The sequence below is a fragment of the Mobula hypostoma genome, chromosome 15 (genome assembly GCF_963921235.1).
Source record: "Mobula hypostoma chromosome 15, sMobHyp1.1, whole genome shotgun sequence".
NCBI classification, from domain to species: domain Eukaryota; kingdom Metazoa; phylum Chordata; class Chondrichthyes; order Myliobatiformes; family Myliobatidae; genus Mobula; species Mobula hypostoma.
The window spans coordinates 57,155,962-57,182,407 of record NC_086111.1 but is presented as its reverse complement, the minus strand read 5'-3'; the positions used below and the strand labels follow the sequence as shown (position 1 = coordinate 57,182,407).

The 26,446-nt window shown below is 41.3% G+C and overlaps 1 long non-coding RNA gene across 1 annotated transcript in view; it reads left to right on the top strand.

Annotated features, from left to right (window-relative positions):
* The first annotated feature begins 8,450 nt into the window (after window positions 1–8,450).
* The window catches only part of LOC134357103 (uncharacterized), a 98,183-nt gene continuing 80,187 nt past the window's right edge, over window positions 8,451–26,446 (top strand). The window contains exon 1 of the long non-coding RNA XR_010020508.1: window positions 8,451–8,528. This is a non-coding gene — a long non-coding RNA (uncharacterized LOC134357103). The remainder of the gene's footprint in view (window positions 8,529–26,446) is intronic.

Sequence of the window (26,446 nt, the reverse complement as noted above, 5' to 3'; positions counted from 1 at the left end):
TAATTTGAAAGACAAAGGGGTGGGGGAGGGGAAGCAGAGAGGTGATTGGCAGGAGAACAATGCGCAGTGGTAGAAGGGGGCGGAACTATGAGGTAGGTGATGTGAAATAGGGATAGAGGAAGGGAGGGGGAGGGAATTACCGGAAGTTGGAGAATTCTATGTTCATACCAAGGGGCTGGAGACTACCTAGACGGTATATGAGGTGTTGCTCCTCCAACCTGAGCTTAGCCTCATCATGGCAGTAGAGATGACCTCTATCTAGTAGACCTCTATCCCTATTTCACATCACCTCCCTCATAGTTCCGCCTCCTTCTACCACTGCGCATTGTTCTCCTGCCAATCACTTCCATGCTTCCCCTCCCCCACCCCTTTGTCTTTCAAATTACTGTTTTTTTCAACTACCAGCATTCTTTAAACCCTCCCCAAAGTTCTTCCTTCAGTCCTGACGAAGGGTTTCGGCCCGAAACGTCGACTAATCTTTTCAACTGATGCTGACTGACCTGCTGAGTTCCTCCAGCGCATTGTGAGTGTTCCTTTGACAACAGCATCTGCATATTATTTTGTGTTGAGGAAGGTGTTCGACTGGGGGCAGTTTGGGGACAACTTTTTTTTAATTATATGTCAATGATTAGGATGATGGAATTGATAGCTTTGTGGCCAAGTTTGCAGACAATACGAAGATAGGTGGAGGAGCAAGTAGTGTTGAGGAAGCAGGAAAGCTGCAGAAGGACTTAGACAGATTAGTAGAATGGACAAAGAAGAACAGATGGAATACACTGTTGGGAAGTGTATGGTCATGCACTTTGGTAGAAGGAACAGAAGTGTAGACTATTTTCTAAATGGGCAGAAAATATAAAAATCTGAGGTGTGAAGGGATTTGAGAGTCCTCAACCAGGATTCCCTAGAGATTAACTTGCAGATTGAGTCAATGGTGAGGAAGGCAAATTCAATGTTAGTATTCATTGTGTAACTACCAAGCTGATTAAAAGAAAAACACAGGAGTGCTGGGGTTAACTCATGTACTTCGTTTTTACTTTAGCCGAGGCATGCACTTACATCGTGGTAGAATAATGATGTACGCCATTCACGTACTTTTACATATAACCTGTTATGAATTATTTTAAACAACAAAGACTTTTTTCAATCTTTTTATTGATTTTTTTAAAAAGTGTGTATACAAACAGGTGGAGAATATCTCTGGTATATATGTCAATAACAGTACATACAGAAGGTAAAATAAACAATATCAGAATCACACATAGTATTGATCTACAAAGTATAAATTTGATATAGAATGTATAATACAGAAAAAAATGTAATTCATTCTCCTCTTATCAATTTATGAAGAAAGGAAAGACTATCAGAAATTTTTATATAAAAAAAGAAAAATAAACACTATTCTAAACAGGAAAAAAAAGGACTGGGCAGTCCATCCTGAGAGAAAAACCAAGAGAAGAGAGACACTCTGATCAAATCCAAGGTTCTGAAAAAATAGCTGGAAGAGAATCAGTATAAAAATCAGATCATATGAAAAAATTTAATAAAAGGTCGCCAGATTTCTTCAAATTTAAAGGATGTATCCAATGTCCGACTTCTTATTTTCTATAGACTTAAACAGGACATGATAGAGGAAAGCCAATAAAAGGCAGTAGGAGGGTTAGGGTCCTTCCATTTAAGTAAACTGGCCTTCCTAGCCAATAAGGTTGAAAAGGCTATCATCCGCTGGGCGGAAGCAGGAGTATATCCTGCTTCCGATGGAATAATCCCAAAGATTGATAATCAAACAATATATTTACAATATTACTCAAATATTACTGAAATTGTAAATTCATTGCCACAGGTGGCTGTGGAGGCCAGGTCATTGGGTGTAGTTAAGGCATTAAGTTAATAGGTTCTTGATTAGTCAGGACATGAAAGGTTACTGGGAGAAGGTAGGAAATTGGAGTTGAGAGGGAAAATTGATCAGCCATGATGAAACAGTGAAACAGACTTGATGGGCCAAATGGCTCAATTCTGCTTCTATCTTGACTGGTCTTTTTGGTGAAAGTTCAGACCCAAGTACTGATCCCAAGAGTACCCCAGGAGTCACAGCTTCACCGCCCAAAATCTACCCACTTATTCCAACGCTCTGCTTCTGCTTTATTAACCAATCATCAATTCATCTCAATATGTTTTCATTAATTCCATGTGTTCTGAGTTTGTTTAATTACTTCTGGTCTGGCACTTTATCAAAAGCCTTATGAAAGTCCAAATACACAACGTTCAGTTGTTCTCCCTGATGTATCATGCCAGCTGCTACCTCAAAAAACTCTTAACAGATTTGTCAAACATTATTTTGCTTTCATAAATACTCTACCCAATCCTATTAATATTTTCAAAGTATCTGGTTACCACTTCTTTAATAACGGTTATTAGCATTCTCCCTACTCCTGATATTAGGCTAACTTTTATATTTTACCTCCCTTCTTAAAGGAGAGGTTATATTTCATACCTTCCATTTTCGAATCAATGGATTTTTGAATGTCAACCAATGCATTTAACCATGTGTTTTAATGGAACTGAAAGGTGATAAGAGCCCAGGATCTGATGACCTGTATCCCAAGGGCACTTACCACATTTCAGTCACATTACTTTTACAATACTTGTTTTTTTTATCAGAATTGTTAATTTCTTTTGGGTCCCCATTTTATTTTAGACCCATTGTTCACCTGGATGTTAGGGTGGAGATACCAGGGTGGAGGTGTAGTGACTCCTTCCCTCTGCTAGGCTACAGGTTACCCTTAGGCAAGGTGTAGCATCTGCTTAGCCCCCTACTTAGGTCACGAGAAGCCGTGGGAGCAGGTGATAGACGGTTGTATGTACGAGCAGCTGGTGCATATCACAAGTCCTGATTACGAGACCACTGACGCCAGGCAGACAATCTTTGGAGAGTATTGCTAATGGCTGGGATCACCCCTCTTGTAAAGGCACTGCCCAAAAAAAGGCAATAGTAAACCACTTCTGAAGAAAAATTTGCCAAGAACAATCATGGTCATGGAAAGACCATGATCACTAACGTCATACAACACGGCACATAACGAATGAACGATTACATTCTAATAGAGCTTCTAATAGAGATTAGGACTCCAATAGAGTCCAGACGATGGGTTATGGCCCAAAATATCAACTGGACTCTTTTCCTAGATGCTGCCTGGGCTGCTGAGCTCCTCCAGCATTTTGTGTGTGTTGCACGAATGAACGACCTATTATTTTCTGAAGGTTGAAAGAGGAAAATACTCAAGGAGATGGTTAGGGAAGGGGGTCACAGAACAAGGTAAACTAAAGGAAGTGGGATTGAACTAGGAAGGGATTAAGAGTTGGGGGTGGTGGAATATAAGTGATAGGAGCTGAGGAAGACGATATGGACACCATCATATCTGTGTCCACATGTGTACGTGAGTATGTTTGTGTGATCAGAGTGTATCTCTTTGTGTTTAGAGTGTGTGTGTTTGTACATGCCCATGCACATAGGTGCTAGTCCATGCAGCAGAACTTGGTATCCCATCATCATTGGATTACAGCAGCCATCCTAGGTCATAAAGTTCATACCCAGGTGTCTCCACTCCTTTGAGTTAGAGTGGAAGTAATCTGTCTTCAACCCAGTGGACTGCCAAAGAAGGATTTGTTGTGAACTATGTAATGGTTCTTTAAATGGTAGCCATTGCTTATTTACTGTCAAATATTCTAATGTAGTTTTGCAGTCTACAATTGCTGACTCATGCCTTTGTAGCTTGGTTTGTTTAGATTTAAGACCTTGCTACCAGGATGAACAAAACCTTTATTTGGTTTTATATGAAATTCCATCATAATAGGATCACGTTTCACTAATATTCCCTCTAGCTGCCAAATTATTAATCAACTCATTCTTATTGTATAATATTAGGCACAGTAAATTCTGTTGCTAGTTTCTCAATACGTTGATTTCAAAAACTATCTGTTACACATTTCATGCCTTTTTTTCCACTATTACTGCTAATTCAGTTTGCCCTGTCGACAAGTAAATTAAAGGGCTTTGTTCCATGCACTTCCAATTTCCTGATTGAAATGGCCTTCTTGAGTTTATAAGCTATGATCATCCCTTTCTACTGTCTTTATCCTATATCTTATTATCAAGGGCTCCTATTTTCCATTTTGTCTCTTGGGGTGGCTAATTGAAGGACGATTGGGAGTTGGAAGGGGGGATGTTGTACAGTTGTTCAATGATCAAGAATAGGTAGAAAAGGCAAATCGGAAGAATTAATTGGGAGCTGGGAAAGCGATCGAGAATTAGGTGATGATTGTTAGCTGCAGTGCTGATCATGAGTTTGGTACAATCAGGAGCAAACGGCTTGGGCTTTGGGTGCACACAGCCTGGATCAAAACCGATGAGGGGTTGGGCATGGATCAAAAAAGAAGTGAAGAGATTTTACTTATATGGAAATATTATGTTAATAAAACAAGCATGTTAAGGGGTAGCCACTGATAGTTGTAGCCAGAATGTAGGCTTCAAATTAATCTGGGAGACAGAAGATGTGCGTCAAAAGGGCGGTATTGCAACAGACATGGGGGATTTCAATATGCAGGTAGACTGAGAGTGTGAGATTTTGTAGCGTGCCCACGTGATGGCTTTTTACAGAAGCTTGTGGTTGAACCCATGAGGGATTGGGTGTTGTGTAATGAACCAGGTTTGATTAGGAAGCTTAAGGCAAAAGAAACCTTAGGAGGCAGTGATCATAATATGATTAAATTCTACCTGCAATTTAAGAGTGAGAAGCCAGAGTCAAATGTTTCAGTATTACAGTGGAGTAAAGGAATGAGGGAGGACACTAGGACGGATGACAGCAGAGCAGCAATGGCTGGAATTAAAGGGAGCAACTCGGGAGGCGCGAGAGAGATACAGTGGCATGCAAAAGTTTGAACACCTCTGGTCAAAATTTCTGTTACTGTGAATAGCTAAGCGAGTAAAAGATGAACTGATTTCCAAAAGGCACAAAGTTAAAGTTGACACATTTCTTTGATATTTTAAGCAAGAAAACTTTTTTTATTTCCATCTTTTACAGTTTCAAAATAACAAAAAAGGAAAAGGGCCTGAAGCAAAAGTTTGGGCACCCTGCATGGCAGTACTTAGTAACACCCCCTTTGGCAAGTATCACAGCTTGTAAACACTTTTTGTAACCGGTTAAGAGTCTTTCAATTCTTGTTTGGGGGATTTTTCACCCATTCTTTGTTGCAAAAGGCTTCTAGTTCTGTGAGATTCTTGGGTCGTCTTGCATGCACTGCTCTTTTGAGGTCTATCCACAGATTCTCAATGATGTTTAGGTCAGGGGACTGTGAGGGCCATGGCAAAATCGTCAGCTTGCGCCTCTTGAGGTAGTCCATTGTGGATTTTGAGGTGTGTTTAGGTTCATTATCCTGTTGTAGAAGCCATCCTCTTTTCATCTTCGACTTTTTTACAGACGGTGTGATGTTTGCTTCTAGAATTAGCTGGTATTTAATTGAATTCATTCTTCCCTCTACCAGTAAATGTTCCCTGTGCCACTGGCTGCAACACAAGCCCAAAGCATGATCGATCCACCCCCGTGCTTAACAGTTGGAGAGGTGTACTTTGCATGAAATTCTGCACCCTTTTTTCTCCAAACGCACCTTTTCTCATTGCAGCCAAAAAGTTCTATTCAAAAGGTTCAAAGGAACATCTAAACAAGCATGTTTCATTTTGGAAACAAGTCCTGTGGACTGATGAAGTTAAAATATCCCAAAGAAGTATTGTAAAGGCAGGATGACACAATTATGGCTGACAAGGAAAGTCAAGGGCAACAAAAGTGTAATAGAAAGGGCAAATAATAGAGAAAAAATAATGGGAAGTTAGAGAATTGGGAAGATTTTAAAAACCAACAGAAGGCAACAAAAAAGCCATAAAAAGGGAAAAGAAGAAACATGAAGATAAGTGAGCCAATATCAAATGAATACCAAAAGTTTTGTTTTTCCAGATATATAAAAAAATAAGAGAGGCAAGAGTAGATATTGGATCACTGGAAAATAATGTTGGAGAAGTAGTAATAGGGGTGAAGGAAATGGTGGATGAACTGAATACGTATCTTGCATCAGTCTTCACTGTGGAAGACACTAGCAGTACGCCAGAAGTTTGAGAGTGTCAGGGGGCAGAACTAAGTGGTGTAGTTCCTATCACTAGGGAGAAGGTGCTTGGGAAACTGTAAGGTCTGAAGGTAGTTAAGTCACCTGGATCAGATGGACTTCACCACAAGGTTCTGAAAGAGGTAAGTGAGAAGACTGTGGAGGCATTAGTAATGATCTATCAAGACTCATTAGATTCTGGAATGGTTCCGGAAGACTGGAAAACTGCAGCTGTCAGTCCACTCTTCAAGAAGCATGGGAGGCAGAAGACAGGAAATTAATGGAAATTATAGATACCTGAAATAAATAACAAAATCTTTCAACAACAAAGAAGATATTCAGTTGCAAAAATATTGACAAGCTGAAAGGAAGTTATGATTAAGGGATAAATAAAAGAGACATAGATAAAGAAAAAAAACAATTATAACAAATTGCAATAGTAATTGAAATCAATATTTTACATGTCAGCCTTCAGTTTCAGAGCTCTGTTTGCTCACAACTATGACTTAAAACCAAGTTAAAACCTGAAATTGAATGGAGAAGCTCTAACTTTCTTAGGCATAGTTCATGGCCATTTAGTCAATAAACACTACAAATTCCCACTCTTCTATGCCATGGACCCTTTCTATTCAGCAAAAGGGGTGTGGACTCAAGATTGGGAACCCTTCAGGGAAGATTCTGGAGGAGCAGAACAACTTGGATTTTGGCACCCTGACTTTTGTGTTTAGCCATACATATGGAGACAAAGAATTATTCAGTAAAAAATTAGTGCTAATAGCCCTGACAATATTCTTGCTGCAAAACTCAGGTCAATAAAGATCTGCATATGAAATTAAGGGACTGAATCAACCTTTGGGTTCTCCTGCCATCTGCACCTTTGATTTAAAAACTTGTACAGGTATTTTCTGCTGCCTCTACGCATTTATTTAAATACATGTCTGAAAGTCACTGAACCCAATGTTTCACCAAGAAAGCCGGAGGTACAGGAAATGGAAACCCGAAATAGATGAATGGACAGATAGAGAGAAAATGTTAATTATGAGCAGATAAAAGAGCCAATAGCTGAACAATCTTTTTAACAACCTTTTGATTAAAACTACTGTATTACAAAATACAGTAGTTTTAAGCAAACTCAGAGCAGAACACTTCGTACCCGAGTTCAATATGGGTGCTGCCTATGTGGAGTTTGCATGTTCTCCCTATGACTGTGTGGCTTTCCTCAGGGTGCTGTATCCTATAGATGTGTGGCTTAGTAGCTACTGTCAATTGCCACTAGCATGTAGGTGAGTAGCAGAAACTGGAGCACTTGAGGAGAATGTGGGAGACTAAAGAATGGCACCAATGTGGTATGTAGTAAATGGGTGATTAAAGATCAGCATGAAATCAGTGATCCAAAGTGCTTGTTTCCTCTATGAGCTGCTATAATGCCATATGGGAGGCACAATTTACAAAGGTAAAACTTGATCAATAGAATGGAACCTTCAGAAAGTTCAAGAAGTTCCTGGATTCACTTAAGGCACAGTTAAATGATTCCATTTAACCCAAGGCGGGCCTTTTTTTTTGGATAAATTAACAGAATAAACAAAACTATTGCCCTAGTTTATTGCCCTTCTGGAAAACATCAAGCTCAGAGGTAGTTCTATTTATAAAATTAAATTATAAAGACGAACATGAATACTCATTTAGCGAGTATCTGATGAAATTCATGGTTCTAAACCAAGAGACTGTTGGCAAGCCGGGGCAGGCAACATAATTCTGAAAGTAGGAGGGCTGTTTGTGTCACTAGTTCGTGGAGAGGGGGAGGTAGCAGAGGGTGGAGGCAGATGGAGAATGGTATGGCGATTGGGTCGTCAGAACTGTGGGTGTGGTGGCACAAGAAGAGAAGGGAGATGCCGGAGCCTGGACCAACAGTGGGTGTGGTATTGGGTCCGAAGAACAGATCCGTTGCCTGAGGGGGATTTTAGCTGTCAGAGGGTGGGGTAGGTCGGGTGTCAGATTGAGTGGAGGGGAGAAGGTTGGGTCAAGTTGCGTCGGCAGATTGGTGGCTATGAGGGAGATGGGTGAGGACTGCGACTCTGGAGAGAGGTGGGTGGATGTGGATGGACAGCAGAGCTGGAAAAGTAGATCACTCGGGAGGGACCTACCTGAGGCATGGTGCCAGCTCTGAATAAACGCCTGCTCTGGCATGTCCCCTTTAAGTGGTAGTGAAGCGGCGTTTACTCGCATTTACCGCCTACTTGTGTATGAGTGCGCTGGCCTTAAACATCGAGACGGGCAGGCAGATGTAGCATGGTGTTGGATGTTGATGCGCATGCTCAGGCTCCTCTGTGCACGAACGTGTCAGATGCAGCGGTGAACTGCAGACCCCGCAAATAGCAGTAAGTCCCTGCTTTCCCATTACATCTTACTTCTCATAAAAATTAAGTCGTGAGTCGCAGAGAAGCACGCCACCAAAGGACTCTACATCCAGGCATGTGCCTTTTACCTGCCACCATCTCCTTCAGTTTGACACAGCTTGTGTGAGAGACTGTAGTAAATCTCAAACACAATTCAGATTAATGCCTGATTTCCAATGTGCCAAGGGCAATTCCTTTGAAGGGCTATTAGCTTGTAATCAAAAGTGTTTTGGTTTTCAGTTTTAGATAAATAGCTCTTCTCATCTGCAACCCATTACATTGTTCGCAAAACATTATGAACATTTTTAAGACTTAAATACGCGAAGAATTTTTGAGTTCATTTTTCATGACCAAGTGTATGTGTCACAGCACTGTTATCCGACCTGCACAACAAAAGTACCGTACGCCCTGCTCTTAAAATAACAATGACCTTTTCAATATAGATGGAGGTTCATTCATTGCACCTCACACTGTACATCCAAGTGTTCCAGTGTAACACGTGCATAGAAAAAGAAATTCCATAATCGCTATTAGATTCAGGCTATTTTATTCGTAAGCTATATTTGGTTAAAGATATAGATTGCTGACCTTTAATTTGAAAAGTGTCGCCAGAATTTGTAGTGAGCCATGTATCCCCAGTCCTTTCTACCAGCATGTGTACCCTATTAAAGTTTCTTAGGCATGGTGGAGTACCAGAATAAAATTTTAAAATCCTTTGAGATAAAGATAGACTCAGCTGCAGAGCACAAGTGATCTTAGTTTTTCAGCTAATTGTGGAGTGAGGCACAGGGCCAAACAAAATTCAGAAGTTTCCTGATGCAAGAAACTCTGCAACATGTAACAGTAGGACTATGTTTTGGTCTTGGTGCTGCATTAAAATTGACCATTCATACTGGAATAAGACTTGAGGTTCAAAGGTCAAAGGTTCAATTTATTGTCAAAGTGTGCATGTACAAATCTGATAATTAGATTGGGCTGCTTTAATTCAGAATGATTGTGTGCCGAAATGTCCATTGAAATTTGTGTAGCAGATGTGTACTTACTTACGTACATGTGTACACAGTCCCTGCTATTAGAGATTTCAGAAGGCCTGGTTTAGCTCCTTCTCTTTGTCCATGACTCATCTCCACCCAGCCACTCCAGGTTCTGTCAGCCCTCTCCAAGGCAGTTGTTGGCTTGCAACTTGTAACAATAAAGGATTAACAACCTAAGTTTTAAATAAGATAAACCATGTATGTGATGAGTTCTAGAGAAGTATACAAATGACATTTCTGAATGGACATTCAACCCATCAACACTAACACACTACTTTTTAAAAATTTTAAAAAATGCATCACTTATTTGATTTAACTAATATATACTTACTGTAATTCACAGCTTTTCTCTATTATTATGTATTGCATTGTACTGCTGCCACAAAGACAACAAATTTCACAACATTTGCCGATGATATTAAACCTGACTCTGATTCTGAAATACAGTGATGAATGTATGTGCAGCACTATGTTAATTACTCTAGCTCATTGCAAAATGTTCCCCATGATTTTGGAAACATTATACATAAGTCAAATATACTTATAGATTGGATGGAGCCTGAAGTGTTACTTAGTAATTTAAGTAGATGAAAGTTTGCTACTTCACCATTGGTCAGATTTGATAGAGTGGGTTTAGTGCATTGGACAGCTGGGAGAGCTTAGTTCCATAATAAACTATTGATAGAATTTTCTTGATAAAATATCTGAATCAAAACTGAATCTTTGGACTGACTTTAATTTCTGGCAATAGTAGAGTACAGACTGGAACAGATTGGTCAGTTGTTGTACTCGTGGGTCAATTAAATAAGTGGAAAAGCAAATTGGTCTGGCAAAAAAAAATGAGGATTAAATTTAGCCTGATGTTCAAATTGGTTACTTTTCCTGTGCTTCATAAAATGTTCAATGTATACTTTATCAGGGTACGTCTGCAGAATCATAAAGAATTTGGCAAATGCAGACATCGACAAAAACAAACAAAGTATCCAGCCCCTCAAAGACGTTGAGATTGTCTATACTTACTGTCTCACACTGAGGGATGACTATGTGGTTGATGTGTTATGGAGGCACTCCTACTGGAAAATATCCAGATAAAATTGTTGATGTGCTGGTCGCAGCTGAGTTTTTTGCCATTTGCCTTTGCATCACAGAGAAAAGAGAAGAGAGCTCAATGGGAGCTTCGCTTCTAAATGCTGTCTAGTTGAATTTAATTTTGCTGTCGTGGCGTTCATGATAGATAAGATAGATGCTGCTTTTCTGCGACAGCACTCCACGCCAGAATCAAAATCAGAATCAGGTTTGTTATCACTGGCATATGTCATGAAATTTATTAACTTTGCCGCAGTAGTACAATACAATACATAATAATAGAGACTAAAATCGGTGAATTACAGTAAGATTATATAATATAGTTAAATAAAATAAGTGCAAAAATAAAAATAAAAAAGTAGTGAGGTAGTGTTCATGGGTTCAATGTCCACTCAGAAATCGGATGGCAGAGGAGAAGAAGCTGTTTCTGAATTGTTAAATGGTTGCCTTAACATTTCCTCCTTCCTGATGGTAGCAATGAGAAAAAGGCATGACCTGGGGATGGGGGTCCTTAATGATGGATGCTGCTTGAGGTGTCGCACCTTGAAGATGTCCTGGATTCAATAGAGACTAGTGCTCATGATGGAGCTGACTGAATTTACAATTCTCTGCAGTTTACTTCAATCCTGTGCAGTAGCACCCCTCCCCCAATCCGAGCCAGTGATGCAACCAGTTCGCATGCTCTCCAATGTATGTCTGTAGAAACCTCCAAGTGCTTTTGGAGACATAGCAAAACTTCTCAAACTCCTGATATAATATAGCTGCTGCCGTGCCTTCTTTGTAGCTGTATCAATATGTTGGCTCTAGGTTAGATCCTCTTTGAGATATTGACATCCAGGAATTTGAAATTGTTTCCTCTTTCCACTTCGGATCCCTCTATGAGGACTGGTGTGTGCTTCCTTGTCTTACCCTTTTCTGAAGTCCACAATTAGTTTTTTAGTCTTACTGACAATGAGTGCAAGGTTAAAGCTACGACAGCACTCCACTAGTTGATATATTTCACTTCTGTATCCCTTCTGATCACTGTCTGAAATTCTGCCAACATGGTTGTATCATCAGCAAATTTATAGATGGCATTTATTGATGTAGATGTGCTCGGTGGTGGCGAGTGTTTTAGCAGTGATGTACTGGGGTGTATCCACCATTTTTTTGTAGGCTTTTCCATTTGAAGTGTGGCTTTTTCATACCCGGTCATGATAAAATCAGGCAATATACTCTTCACTGCACACCTATCAAAGTTTGTCAAAGATTTAGATGAAATGCTGAATTTTCACAAAACTCTAAGAAAGTAGAGGCACAGCCGTGCTTTCTTTGTAATGGCATCTACGTGCTGGACCCAGGACCGACCCTACAAAAGGAAAACACTGGGGGATTTAAAGCTGATGACCCTCTCCACCTCTGATAAGGACTGGCTCATGGACCTCTGGTTTCCTCCTCCCGTCCAAAAAGAATTAGAATATGGTGGAAAATTTGAAATGTAAATAAAAAGAAATGGCAATCATTGGAGAACTAACAGCTTATAAAATAATTTTTCAATTATTATATGTGTATGTAAAATATGGCAGATCATAAATCCAAAACCAAAGTCAAATAAAGTTTTCTTGAACCTGATACTCACTTAAACTAGGATTGTTTGTAAAGGAAGGATTTCCATTTCCTTAGTTGGAATTGTCTGTCCTTAATGAAAAAACTAAACTATAAAAGCCAGTACTGGTGAAAGATTTGCTTAAAAGGCAAATACAATTCAGATGAGAACCGAGTGAGAGAGGAAATGTGTCTGAGGAAAAGCACTGTGATTTGAAATTCTTCTCCGGTGAAGAAACAACAGAATTTGTTTGAATAAAATCTGAGCAAGACGTCTATGTGTAAGCCCAGTCAATGGAGAGATCTCAAAGTGAGGGTATATTAAAATAATTATAACAAACAAGCTAATACTGTAATCACCCAAAGCAAATATTGCACAGATTTGCAAAACCGTTGAATCAATATTTTGCATTTTCTCCTGTCTCCTCCTCTGTTTACCCCCAGTAGACAAAGGAAGTGGAAACAACTCCAGTGTGTTTTGGGCAGATGGCTTATGGGCAAAGCAGACCTATTTTATACCCTGGCATTGTAATGTGCTGTCTGTCCTCTTCCTGGTATTATCAAATGAGAAAAGCCACAGCTCTCTGAAAGCTGGGAATCAAATGGGTCTGAAGGAGGAACAAAGACAAAGCAAGTTTATTATTAAAGTAAGAATATGTCTCCGTATACTACCTTCAGATTCATATTCTTGCAGGCATTTACAGGAAAATAAAGAAATACCGTAGAATTTCTGGAAGAACTATCTATATTTCTGGAAAAACATCTGGAGAAACTTCTAAAATGCCTGCTTCGCTGTCGCTGTTACTGTGTGATCCTGAACCTCCGGAGGGGAAGGCCCTGAATTCTCGGCTTTGCTGATGCTCGGTGCTTGGTGTCGAAGGGTTGGTCGAAGGCTCGAAGTTTTTGGACGGACTCAGAGTTGGCTGGGGTCGGGTGCTTCCAATGTATCGACAGTTGTCGGTGCCTGGAGGTTTATTGCGGAGGGAGTTTCTCCCTTCTGCTGCCTGCTATCAGGGACTGTCGGGAGTCGATCGGAACTTTGAGACTTTTTTTTACCGTTCCCATGGTCTGTTCTTCATCAAATTATGGTATTGCTTTGCACTGCTGTAACTATATGTTATAATTATGTGGTCTTGTCAGTGTTAGTCTTTGGTTTGTCCTGTTTTTTTGTGATATCACTCTGGAGGAACATGGTATCATTTCTTAATGCATGCATGCATTTCTAAATGACAATAAACGAGGACTGAGTGTCCTCATAATCTAATCTAATCTATAAATAAAGACTGGCAACAACCAATGTACAAACAAAAAAGACACTACAAATTTTAAAAGTCACTGATACTGAGAACATGAGTGGAGAGGCCTTGAAAGTGAGTCTTTAAGTAGTGGAATCAGTTCAGAGTTGAGGTGAGTGAAGTTATCTCTGCTGGTTCGGGAACCTGATGTTTCTTGGGTAATTCAGGCTTGATGGTCTGGGAAGGTTTCACCAGAGTTACAAGGAGAGAGCTTGGTGTGGAGGGGACCCAAATTTATGTTGTGAGGACTGAATAACTGAATAGAAAACTTGCCAGTTTTAGCTTTGTCATCCTCCCAGAAGTTATAAATTTCTTGTCGGCATGATGGATAGCCACAGAATAAAAATTGCAAGGGAGAACATTGACATCATTAGACCCTGATCTAATCATACTATGAAACACCGTTTAAAGGAGGTTGCCAACTCTGGGAAGATGGTTTAGCCAGATGTCCAGAAATATTTATTAAAATTACAGTTGACAATATCTGGGTGGTTTACCGGCAAGTAATTAACTCGTGTATTTTTAATGAGCAACCAATCTGGTTTCTGCAGGGTCCCAACTGTCCTAATTTTAATGTAAGAGTTTAAGTGCAGGATGTGGCAGCTAATTTGAGAGTTGCAACAGTAGTCTCTTGTATGGCCCAAGCTGTTTTAACTAGCTGTTCTCATTTTAATGTTTCCATATTGACCACCAGATGAATTCAGCATGGTTCACATTCCGACTGGTGAAGCTGGTCGAGAAGTGGGAATGGATTTAGTCACAGTAATCTTTGCGGCAGTAGGCAGCTAGGGAGAAACCGAAGAAGTGGTGAGTTGAGAGCAGGAAAACATCCAAAGTATTGCTGTTGGCAGGAGTAATAGAGTTGCTGGGCAAAGAGGCTTGGCTTTCTGTCAGGGAACCTGGTAATATATGTATGTACATCCAGATCAACAAGCACACCATTTAAAAAAAAAAGAAATCCCCCGATCCCCCATTTTGGGTCTTGGCCCGAAACGTCGACTGTACCTCTTCCTAGAGATGCTGCCTGGCCTGCTGTGTTCACCAGCAACTTTGATGTGTGTTGCTGATCCTATTTTGCTATGGTCTTCCGCATAATTCCAAGCTGCCCAGTTACCCCTATATGACCAACTAACCTACCAACCCATACAAGTGGGAAGTAACCCACACAGTCCTGGGAAGAACGTACAAACTCCTTATAGATAGCGGCGGAGTTGAACCTGGGCCGCAGGTGCTGTAATAGGATTACACTAATCTCTTCGCTATCATACTGCCCCTTCCTAAATATTTAGTGAGTACTTGTCAGCTTACTGTGGGAGCCTACAATGCTCCCTATTGCCTGGTATGTTAGAGGAGTGAAGGAATAAATTCTGCTGGAAGATAAATGATTAACTCCCAGCTGCTGTGGCCGGACCTTTCCAACCAGAAGGAGAGGGTTAAAAATCAGGGCCACTGTGGAAAAATGACAGAGTTTGGCTGTCTTCAGCACTGGGTAGGAGAGATGACCGATTCTGTGACGTAAATCAGTGCAACAAGATCCACTTTTGGTCATAATGCCAGATTCAGAGTGATAATTCCCGTGGTACTTGAAGAAATAGTAGAAAATCTCTGTCTTTTTATTTCATCTTTTAAAGTCCTTTGTTATCATCCTGCTCTAAATGAGGCACTTAGAGGATGTAAACAGAAAATTCATTTTAAAATAATGGCTGGCGTTCAGGGATGCAATTCTACAGCAAGTTCTGGGAACTCCACTGTATGAAACAGCCTCTTAGAGATTTTTATTCCATTGGGGTTTAATGTGCTCAGTGGCCCTCTGGTTACGTTGCCACTTTTTGCATTGATGTACACCCAAAACCACTTGTGTTGATCCAAAAGCGCAGTATGAGTATAGCCTAAGATTAATTATCCCTTTGCTCCACAGCTTTGCAATTAATGGAGAAAATTGCAGCACTTGAGCTGTGGCAATATTTTACTTTACGCAAGGCATAACGTTTGTGCCAAAAATTCTATATTTGCAAATCTGAGGTTTCATTTTCCCAGATGTTGCTTTTAAACTCATTTATTTCAAGTCCATATTAAATTAAGGGGGAAAAGTGTTTTTACTAATGAAGAAGGCAGGATTATTCATCTAATCATACTGCCTAGCCCCGCACAAAGCATGAATCCCCGAGGAAAAAATACATTGCCAGAGGATGTTATGCTGATTATTATTACGGTGATTACCAGTGATGGTAATAAATGTCATTCTGCTTGAGAGTAAACTAGCAGCTTTCAATACAGCCTTTTTCCTACAATGACAACTCTTCCAGTGAATGAAGCAAGTTAAAAATCCTTGACTACACAGATGATGGCCATTGACAATGATTCTGAAAACTCCAATTATTTGAATAGCTCAACTAATATAAATTATACTTGAATGTGTAAGTATTATTATACATAGGTGCATGAAAATAATACAATGCATTTATATTTCAAGCTTGATGAGATATCAGTGGAGTAAAATGGACACGGGTGGTGAAAAAATGCATTTGTATTTATTTCTCTTGAACGCAGACAAATCTACCCAAAATTTTAAGTATGATTGCTATACCTGGACTGTGTTCTCATACAATGCCCTTAGATTATATGATATATATTTTCAACAACACATTAATATATTAGTCATTGACATACTCATTTACAATTTAAATTCTTAACTAACTTTGATGGAACCAGGCACAGAATAAGCCAGCTAAGCTTTAACTGGAGGAAGTGAGTAAGTGATTTCATAAAGTGATTCAGTCCATTCTTCTCTTTCCACACAAGAGCTTGCATTAACAATTAACAATTATGTACACCATGAGAAAGTGACTGGATTCATGTGTAACAGATATCCTAATTGGGAGATGCAACTGGGTATGAGAATTGTAAATAAATTGTGCAGTGTTTCTTCTAGTTTATACATATGGTCATGACTCTGTAACTTTTTTTTTCTGCTGGTAAGCTATCACTTGTTGAATACAAACATTTTCCCATGGCAATAGAAATCAAGACTTCAAAATGTTGCCAAACAGACTTTGCAGCTGACATTGTGTTTTACAATAGCCATTTAATGTGGCTGTTGAAAGATTCTGTTGAAAGAAGAATTCTCACTAAATTCTAGTCACATGCCACTTTAAAAAGATCTGTGGTTATTATTTTTCTAGATTTAGATGGATGTTATTGACAGCTGATATTCTATCCAGAGACTGTAATAAAATTCCACTGGGACAAAGAATGGATCTTCTTGATGTTAGCTGTGTGGAAGACTGTTTCGAGATGGTTTTATTTGATAGTACTGGGTTTAAAAGGGAAGCAGTTCAGAACCAGTATATGTTGTGAAATTTGTTAACTTTAAGCTCTCAGATAACTTTTACCAAGGTCTCAGACCTTAATTAGCTTGTTAAGGCTATGGCTTGTACACAGTCATCATTAGGAAAGGCCAGGGGATGCAAATTTCGAAGCTTTATATGTACCCTGGCTCCTCAAACCTTGTCCCAACAATCAGCCATGGGCTCCTCTAAGCAGCTGCGTAGCACTCTGAAAATTAAAATAAATGATGCCCACAAAGCAGGAGAAGGCTATAAGAAGATAGCAAAGCGTTTTCAGGTAGCTGTTTCTTCAATTCGTAATTGTAATTAAGAAATGGCAGTTAACAGGAACGGTGGAGGTCAAGTTGATGTCTGGAAGACCAAGAAAACTTTCTGAGAGAATGGCTCATAGGATTACTAGAAAGGCAAATCAAAACCCCTGTTTGACTGCAAAAGACCTTCAGGAAGATTTAGCAGACACTGGAGTGGTGGTGCACTGTTCTACTGTGCAGCAACACCTGCACAAATATGACATTCGTGGAAGAGTCATCAGAAGAAAACCTTTCCTGCGTCCTCACCACAAAATTCAGTGTCAGAAGTTTGCAAAGGAACATCTAAACAAGCCTAATGCATTTTAGAAACATGTCCTGTGGACTGATGAAGTTAAAATAGAACTTTTTGGCTGCAATGAGCAAAGATATGTTTGGAGAAAAAAGGGTGCAGAATTTCATGAAAAGAGCACCTCTCTAACTGTTAAGCATGGGGGTGGATCGATCATGTCTTGGGTTTATGTTGCAGCCAGTGGCACGGGGAACATTTCACTGGTAGAGGGAAGAATGAATTCAATTAAATACCAGCAAATTCTGGAAGCAAACATCACACCATCTGTAAAAAAGCTGAAGATGAAAAGAGGAAGGCTTCTACAACAGGATAATGATCCCAAGCACATCTCAAAATCCACAATGGACTACCTCAAGAGGCGCAAGCTGAAGGTTTTGCCATGGCCCTCACAGACCCCTGACCTAAACATCATTGAGAATCTGTAGATAGACCTCAAAAGAGCAGTGCATGCAAGACGGCCCAAGAATCTCACAGAACTAGAAGCCTTTTGCAAGGAAGAATGGGCAAAAATCCCCCAAACAAGAATTGAAAGACTCTTAGCTGGCTACAGAAAGTGTTTACAAGCTGTGATACTTGCCAAAGGGGGTGTTACTACTGCCATGCAGGGTGCCGAAACTTTTGCTTCGGGCCCTTTTCCTTTTTTGTTATTTTGAAACTGGAAAAGATGGAAATAAAAAAAGTAATCTTGCTTAAGCTATTGAAGAAATGTGTCATCTTTAACTTTATGCCTTTTGGAAATCAGGTCATCTTTTACTCGCTTAGCTATTCACAGTAACAGAAATTTTGACCAGGGGTGCCCAAATTTTTGCATGCCACTGTATGTACGTATGTGTGTGTGTGTGTGTGTGTGTGTGTGTATAGATATAATGTCATAATTAAATAAGTAGGTGTAAAAAATGGAAATTAAAAAAGTAGTGAGGTAGTGCTCACGGGTTCAATATCCGTTAAGAAATCAGATGGCAGAGGGGAAGAACCTGCTCCTGAATTGTTGAGTGTGTGCCTTCAGGCTTCTATACCTCCTCCCTGTTCCTGATGGTAACAATGAGAAGAGGGCACGTCCTGGGTTGTGGGGGTCCTTAATGATGGACAGCACCTTTCTGAGGCAATAATTCCCTACCAGAAGATCACAGTTATAGAAGAAAATAGAAACAACTGCTGACTTGCTGCGCCTCATGAACAAACAAAGTTACCATGATTTCTCCTTTCCTTCTTGCTAAGTAAACATTGACAGTATTTTGATCCTGATCAAATAGAAGTAATGAGTAGCTGAGAAAACGTAGTTTCCCCCATGAGAGATGTAATCATATTATAGATTTTGCTTCATCGCAGGGTTGAGGCAGATCAGGTTGGTTTCCATGGAAGTGAATAACACAAAGGATGTTTCATTCATCCATGATGCCATGCTGCACAAATGTATTCATTTTCAGCCAGTGATCTGGAGAATAGGACATGGATCCCTGTTTTTTCAAAGAACTTGCTAAAGTACATCAGGTTACATTGGTGAAATCTTATTGTATGTGGATTTACTTTGAATTGATCACTAAATATTCTGTGGGCAGTTCAGCCGGTATAGGATCATTCACTACAATCCTTTATGTTGTGAATATTAGAAATCAAGATTTCAAATCATATTTTGGTGGCCCTGATAGAATAGTTCCTGATGATTAGCAGTGACTGTAGTAAATACAAAAATCCTGCAGGTGAGAAATGCAGGGCACAGTCAATCATTTGATACAGTTTTCTTTTATTTTACCAAATTAATATAAGCTTTATTTAGTTAAACAAAATTGTGCTATTTTGAAGTACTGTGTTACTTGGTATAATAAAACAGTGCTAGTGACCATGTTCAATTGCCGCAACACACTGTAAGGAGTTTGTACATTCTCCCCGTGACCATGTGGGTTTCCTCTGGGTGCTCTGGTTTCCTCCCACGTTCCAAAGACATTTGTAGGTTAATTGGTCACATGGGTGTAACTGGGCAGAGCAGACTCAATGTGCCAGAAGGGCGTGTTATTGTGCTGTATCTCTAAATATCAAAATAGTATCAAATTTCAAAGTGATCAAGTTTGAAAAGTCAGTAAGCTTTCAATATCAAAGTAATACTGAGAATTTATTTAAAAAGTCTAGAGCAAACTACAGTAAAATTTTTATCCTTCCTCTTTGTTATGGTGCTCAGCTTTGATGTCAGATCTAGGGAGGCTTGCTTGCAGCTCTCCTGGTGACTCTGCTAATACATCTGGTATGCTGTTGAATTCTGCACATCAGGAAGGTCCAAGATGTAATCTGTGCTCTCTGCTGAATAAACTAATCTTAGCCGGGGCATCGGAATGCTACAATTGGATTGAACTGAGGAAAATCTGCAGCACGCTGTGGAAGTACATATGTACAGACAGGACGATCTTTGTTGGGATTCTGAATCATTCACTGTCGAAGCCCGAACGTGAACAGTAACCTTTTTGTGAGGTACTGCAGGGCAATTACCATCTATGGCTGTGCATCAAGGAGTCATTGATTTGCAGAGGTGTGATGATTACCAGAAGAAAAATAAACAAAATAAGTCCCTCTTCATTGTAGTTATTGTAATGATATATTGACAAAACACATCAAATGTGAATGAATTGGGTCACCCTGTAGTAACACTAGGCTTCCAATTTACCTCCTCTGCTTTTAATTAAGTAACCCATATGCTAAAATCTTGGCTGGATTTTGACACAGAAAGAACAAAACAATTTAGTACATTCAGCTTCAAGCTCAAGAACAGTACCCCAGAAAAACTAATTAGCTTCAACGACTTGCTCTTCATACTTCCCATCTGTGGTCAGCTTGGCAGTTGGATATGTGACAGGTGAAATCACAATTTGCAAGCCAAAGCAGCATTATGAGGAAGAGGTTTGTAGAACTGCACAGAATTCACTTGTCTTGTTTTCTCTTAGACTGGATATGTTGAAGGGAAGATCATAAGAAAGAGGAGCAGGAGTGGGACATGTAGTGCCCCAGATATTCAATAGGATTATTGTGCTGGTTTAGCGAACAGAGGAGCGGACATACCGGCTGAAATCTGGAGGAAAATACACAGAGGATGCAGAGGGGGATCAAAAAGGTGAGGGAAGAGGACCGGGTCGAGACAACAGAGGCTTTTGGGGAAGAGAAGTTATAAGCTGTGTCTCTCCTCTCTTATCATGGAAAATGTGAGATCGCTGGGGAATAAAATCAACGAACTGACTGCGCTTGTCAGGAGTCAGAGAACATTTTGGGAGAGCAGTGTCATGTGCTTCACTGAGACGTGGCTGCACAGGGACATACCCGATCAAAGCGTTTCCATAGAGGGCTTCCAGACCATTTGAGCTGACTGGAATTGCACTGAGAGCGGTAAGCGTAAAGAAGGGGGGCTGGCAGTTCTGGTAAATAACAGATAGTGCAATCCTGGACATATTACGATTAAGGAACGGGTCTGTAGCCCGGATATTGAACTTTTTGCTGTTGGACTCCGGCCATATTATTTGCCAAGGGAAATGTCGCATGCAATTGTGGTTGTTGTGTACATCCCTCCCTCTGCCAACCCGACGTCGGCGTGAAACATCATTTACACCGTCATAGCCAGATTACAAACCCAGCACCCAAGTGCCCTCATTACCATTTCGGGTGACTTCAACCAGGTTACCATGGCTAGAACACTGCCCAACTTCACGCAGTATGTGAGCTGTACAACCAGAGGGGAGAGGACTCTGGATTTGATGTACGCTAACGTTAAGGATGCATACAGCTCCTCTCCCCTCCCCCCACTGGGAAGGTCAGATCACAACCTGGTGCATCTAAAACCCTGCTACGTGCCTCTGGTGAAGAGTAAACCTGCAACCTCGAGGACAGTGAGGAAATGGTCGGAGGAGGCTTATGAGGCGCTCCAGGGTTGTTTTGAGGTGACAGACTGGCAGGCACTCTGTGAGCCACGTGGAGAGGATATTGAAGGGCTCACAGAGTGCATCACTGATTACATCAACTTCTGTGTGAACTGCAATGTTCCAACAAGAACTGTCCTTTGTTATTCAAATAACAAGCCATGGGTGACAAAGGACATTAAGGACATCCTGAACGCTAAAAAGAGGGTGTTTAGAGATGGAAATAGGGAGGAGCTGAGGGCAATACAGAGGGACCTGAAAGCCAGGATCAGGGAGGCTAAAGACAGGTACAGGAGGAAGCTTGAGTGGAAACTCCAGCAGAACAACATGAGAGAGGTCTGGAGGGGAATGAGGACCATCACTGGGTTCCAGCAAACTAGCAACAGAGGAGCGGAAGGCAGTGTGGACAGGGCCAATGAACTTAACCTGTTCTTTAACAGATTTGACATTGTGGCCCCTGCCCATCCCCCACATGAGCCATCTGTTGTTGGCCCCCAACCAATACATATTCCACTCCCCCCTCCTACCCCTCCTCACAGTCCCCCACCCTGCTCACATGACTATTCCCCTTCCCCACACGAAACCACCATGGTGGGCTTCACAGCTGAACAGGTGAGAAGACAGCTGAAACGTCTCAACCCAAGCAAGGCTGCAGGACCGGATGGTGTCAGTACCAGGGTGCTCAAAGCCTGTGTCCCTCAGCTATGTGGAGTACTTCGCCATGTATTCAACCTGAACCTGAGGCTCCGGAGGGTTCCTGTACTGTGGAAAACGTCCCGCCTCGGCCCTGTGCCGAAGACGCCGCACCCCAGCGGCCTCAATGACTACAGACCGGTGGCATTGACCTCCCACATCATGAAGACCCTGGAGAGACTTGTGCTGGAGCTGCTCCGGCCTATGGTCAGGCCACACTTTGATCCCCTCCAGTTCGCCTACCAGCCCCGATTAGGCGTTGAGGATGCCATCGTCTTCCCGTTAAACTGTGTCTACGCCCATCTGGACAAGCCAGCGAGCACCGTGAGGGTCATGTTTTTTGACTTCTCCAGTGCGTTCAACACCATCCGCCCTGTTCTGCTGGGGGTGAAGCTGACAGCGATGCAGGTGGATGCTTCCCTGGTATCATGGATTCTTGATTACCTGACTGGCAGACCACAGTACGTGTGCTTGCAACATTGTGTGTCCGACAGAGTGATCAGCAGCACTGGGGCTCCACAGGGGACTGTCTTGTCTCCCTTTCTCTTCACCATTTACACCTCGGACTTCAACTACTGCACAGAGTCTTGTCATCTTCAGAAGTTTTCTGATGACTCTGCCATAGTTGGATGCATCAGCAAGGGAGATGAGGCTGAGTACAGGGCTACGGTAGGAAACTTTGTCACATGGTGTGAGCAGAATTATCTGCAGCTTAATGTGAAAAAGACTAAGGAGCTGGAGGTAGACCTGAAGAGAGCTAAGGTACCGTTGACCCCTGTTTCCATCCAGGGGGTCAGTGTGGACATGGTGGAGGATTACAAATACTGGGGATATGAATTGACAATAAACTGGACTGGTCAAAGTACACTGAGGCCGTCTACAAGAAGGGTCAGAGCCCTCTCTATTTCCTGAGGAGACTGAGGTCCTTTAACATCTGCCGGATGTTCTACGAGTCTGTGGTGGCCAGTGCTACCATGTTTGCTGTTGTGTGCTGGGGCAGCAGGCTGAGGGTGGCGGACACCAACAGAATCAACAAACTCATTTGTAAGGCCAGTGATGTTGTGGGGATGGAACTGGACTCTCTGACGGAGGTGTCTGAAAAGAGGATGCTGTCTAAGTTGCATGCCATCTTGGTCAATGTCTCCCATCCACTACATTAATGTACTGGTTGGGCACAGGAGTACATTCAGCCAGAGACTCATCCCACCGAGATGCAACACAGAGCGTCATAGGAAGTCATTCCTGCCTGTGACCATCAAACTTTACAACTCCTCCCTTGGAGGGTCAGACGCCCTGAGCCAATGGGCTGGTCCTGGACTTATTTCATAATTTATTGGCATAATTTACATATTACTATTTAACTATTTATGGTTCTATTACTATTTATTATTAATGGAGCAACTGTAACGAAAACCAATTTCCCCTGGGATTAATAAAGTACGACTATGACTATGACCAGGATCATGGCTGGTCTGGTTAACTTTTTCATAATCCTAGACTCGCTTATAAAAAATTTGTCTATCTTGGCTTTGAATATATTCAGTGACTCATCCTCTAAAATTCACTGGAGTAGAGAATGCCAAATATTCACAACCAGCTGAGTGCAGAAACACCTCCTATTTTGCCATAGATGGCCAGTCACTGTTTTTAAAGAACTGCCCCCTAAACTTAGATTCCCCACAAAAGAAAACATCCTCTCAGCATCCAACTTTTCCAGGTTTTTCGGAATCGTACCTCTCACACTTTCATCCAATGGCTCTGGATTCGACCTTGACCCTTCCTTGTAAAACAATTCCATTATTAAGAAATAAGAACAAAAATGAAAGAAACACCAAGCAGTTCAGGCAGCATCTGCGGAGGAAGAAACAATTAATGTTGCAGTTCGCAGTTATGTCATCAGGACTGGGAAAGAAATCAAGTTAGTCTCAGAGGGAAGAGGAAGGGGAGGTGTCGGGGCAAGAAGGCAATGGGTGGAACAAGGTGACTGTTGGTAATATGGGCAGTAAAGCGTCTTTGTTTGTGTTATCTAGCCAACTGCGAAGTGCAAAGAAAGGAAAAAGGAAGAGAGGAATGGTAACCAAAACTGGCCAGTCCTGATAAAAACAGAAAGAAAGAGCAGGTTATCCTATGCTGTAGAATTCTATAATTAATTTAAGGAAGGATGTGCTGACTTTGGAGAGGGTCCAGGGGAAGTTCTCAAGAATGATTCTGGGAATAAAAGGCCTATCATATGAGGAACGTTTGATGGCGCTGGGCCTTTACATGCTGGAATTCAGAAGAATAAGGTAGGATCTCATTGAAACCTATCGAATATTGAAAGGCCTATATAGATTGGATGTGGAGAGGATGTTTCCGATGGCGAAAGAGTCAAGGACCAGAGGGCACAGCCTCAGAGTAGCATAACATTGCTTTACAATGGAGATGAGGAGGAATTTTATTAGCCAGAGGGTGGTGAATCAGTTTAATTCATTGCCACCGGTGGCTGTGGAGGCCGGGTCATTGGGTGTATTTAAGATGAACGCTGATAGATTCTTGATTAGTTAGGCCACAAAAGATTATGGGAGGAAGTCAGGAGAATGGGTTGAGAGAAAAAAGGATCAGCCGTGATGAAATGGCAGAGCAGACTCGATGGGCCGGATAGCCTAATTCTGCTCCTATGTCTGATGGTCAATATTGAGTCATGCAGTCTGCAAGATCCTCAGCTAAAAAAAATATAAAGAATTGATTCTCAGGTTTATATTGGGATTTGTTATAATTCTGCATGAGTCATAGAGTCAGAGATGTAGATTTGTACAGCAAGGAAACAAGCCCTTTGGCCCAGCTGGTCAATGTCAGCCAAGCTAGTCCCATTTACTGGCACTTGGCCACATCTCTAAATCTTTCCCATCTAAGTGTCTTTTAAATGCTATTAATGTATCTGTCTCAACAATTTCTTCTGGTTGCTCGTCCTGTTTCACCTTCAGAGTGAGGAAGTTGCCACTCAGGTTCTCCTCTCACGCCCTCCAATTCTTGATCGCTGCTTTCAGTATCTATGATGCCACCTACTTCAGTGACATCTAAGGAAGCTTGAAGCTCAAGGGTCACTGCTGCAGAGCAGAGAAGTTATTCCACAAAGGGCGTCCCTAATCTGCATTTGGTTTCTCCAGTATCAAGGAGGCCACATTGGGAACCACAAATGGAAGTATGTGAATCTTTGCCATGATCTGGAAAGACTATTGGGTCCCTGGATTTTGGGGAGCGAGAAGTTGAGGGGCAGGTATTGCACTTCCCACATTTGGATGGGGAAGTGTCATACAATGCAAAGTAATAGCTGGGGGCAGAAGAATGGACTAGGGTGTCAGGGAAGGAGTGATCCCTTCAAACTGCTGAGAGGGGATGCGAATATGTATCTGGTGGTAGAATCTTGTCAGAGCTGGTGGAAATTGAAAAGGTTAAATTCAGAGGCTGGCGGGGTCGAGGTGAGGACCAGGAAATGTTGGCTCTTGTTGAATGAGATCAGAGAGTTGGGACATGTTCACAGGCTCTGTTCACTATAATGGTTGTGGAAGCCATGGTTGAGAAAGAAGGAACGCTTTTCAGAGGCATTTGTATGAAATATCTCACCATTGGAGCAAATTTGACAGTGTCAGAGGAACTTGGGGAATGGAAATGGAGTTCTTTCAAGAAGCTGGGGTTGGGGGAAATATAACTGCTGCGGGGGTTGTGGGCTTGTAGGGGGTTGGTGGTTAGTCAATACTCTGGGTTGGGAACCCGGAAAGGGAAGAGAGGAATCAGGGTTGGACCATGGAAGGTCAGAGCGGAGTGGGAATTAACTGCCAAAGTGAAGAAATTTTCAAATTTGGTATGAGTGTAGGAAGTGACAACAATGCAGATATTGTCCTGCTGGAGGAAGAGTTGGGGGAGTGGGCATGTGGAGGAATAAAAAGAAAATACTTCGACATCTCCCTCAAAAAATTAGACATAGCTTGAAACTTTGTGAGTGCCCTTAGCTGCACTGTTGACTCATCATCTATGAATTCAACCCAGTGAACTACTTTGAACTACTTTCATTGCAAGTATATCCCTCTATAAATAAGGAAACTAAAGCTGTAGCCAATTCCTGATGTGGTCAAAGCAATGCCTGTGCATTCGTGGAAAGATTTCACTTTTTACACCAAGTTCTCATTCCTGTAAAGATTAACATTCCATTGGCCTTCCTAATTACTTATATCTGAATGCTAACATTCTATTTCACACATGTGAGAACATCCAGATCCCTTTAAGTCCCAGTATTCTGCAGAGTCTCTCCAGTTAAACATTACACTACAAAGTGAATGATTTCATATTTCCTCAGTTTAAATTTGGCCAGACTTTTGCCCAGTTACA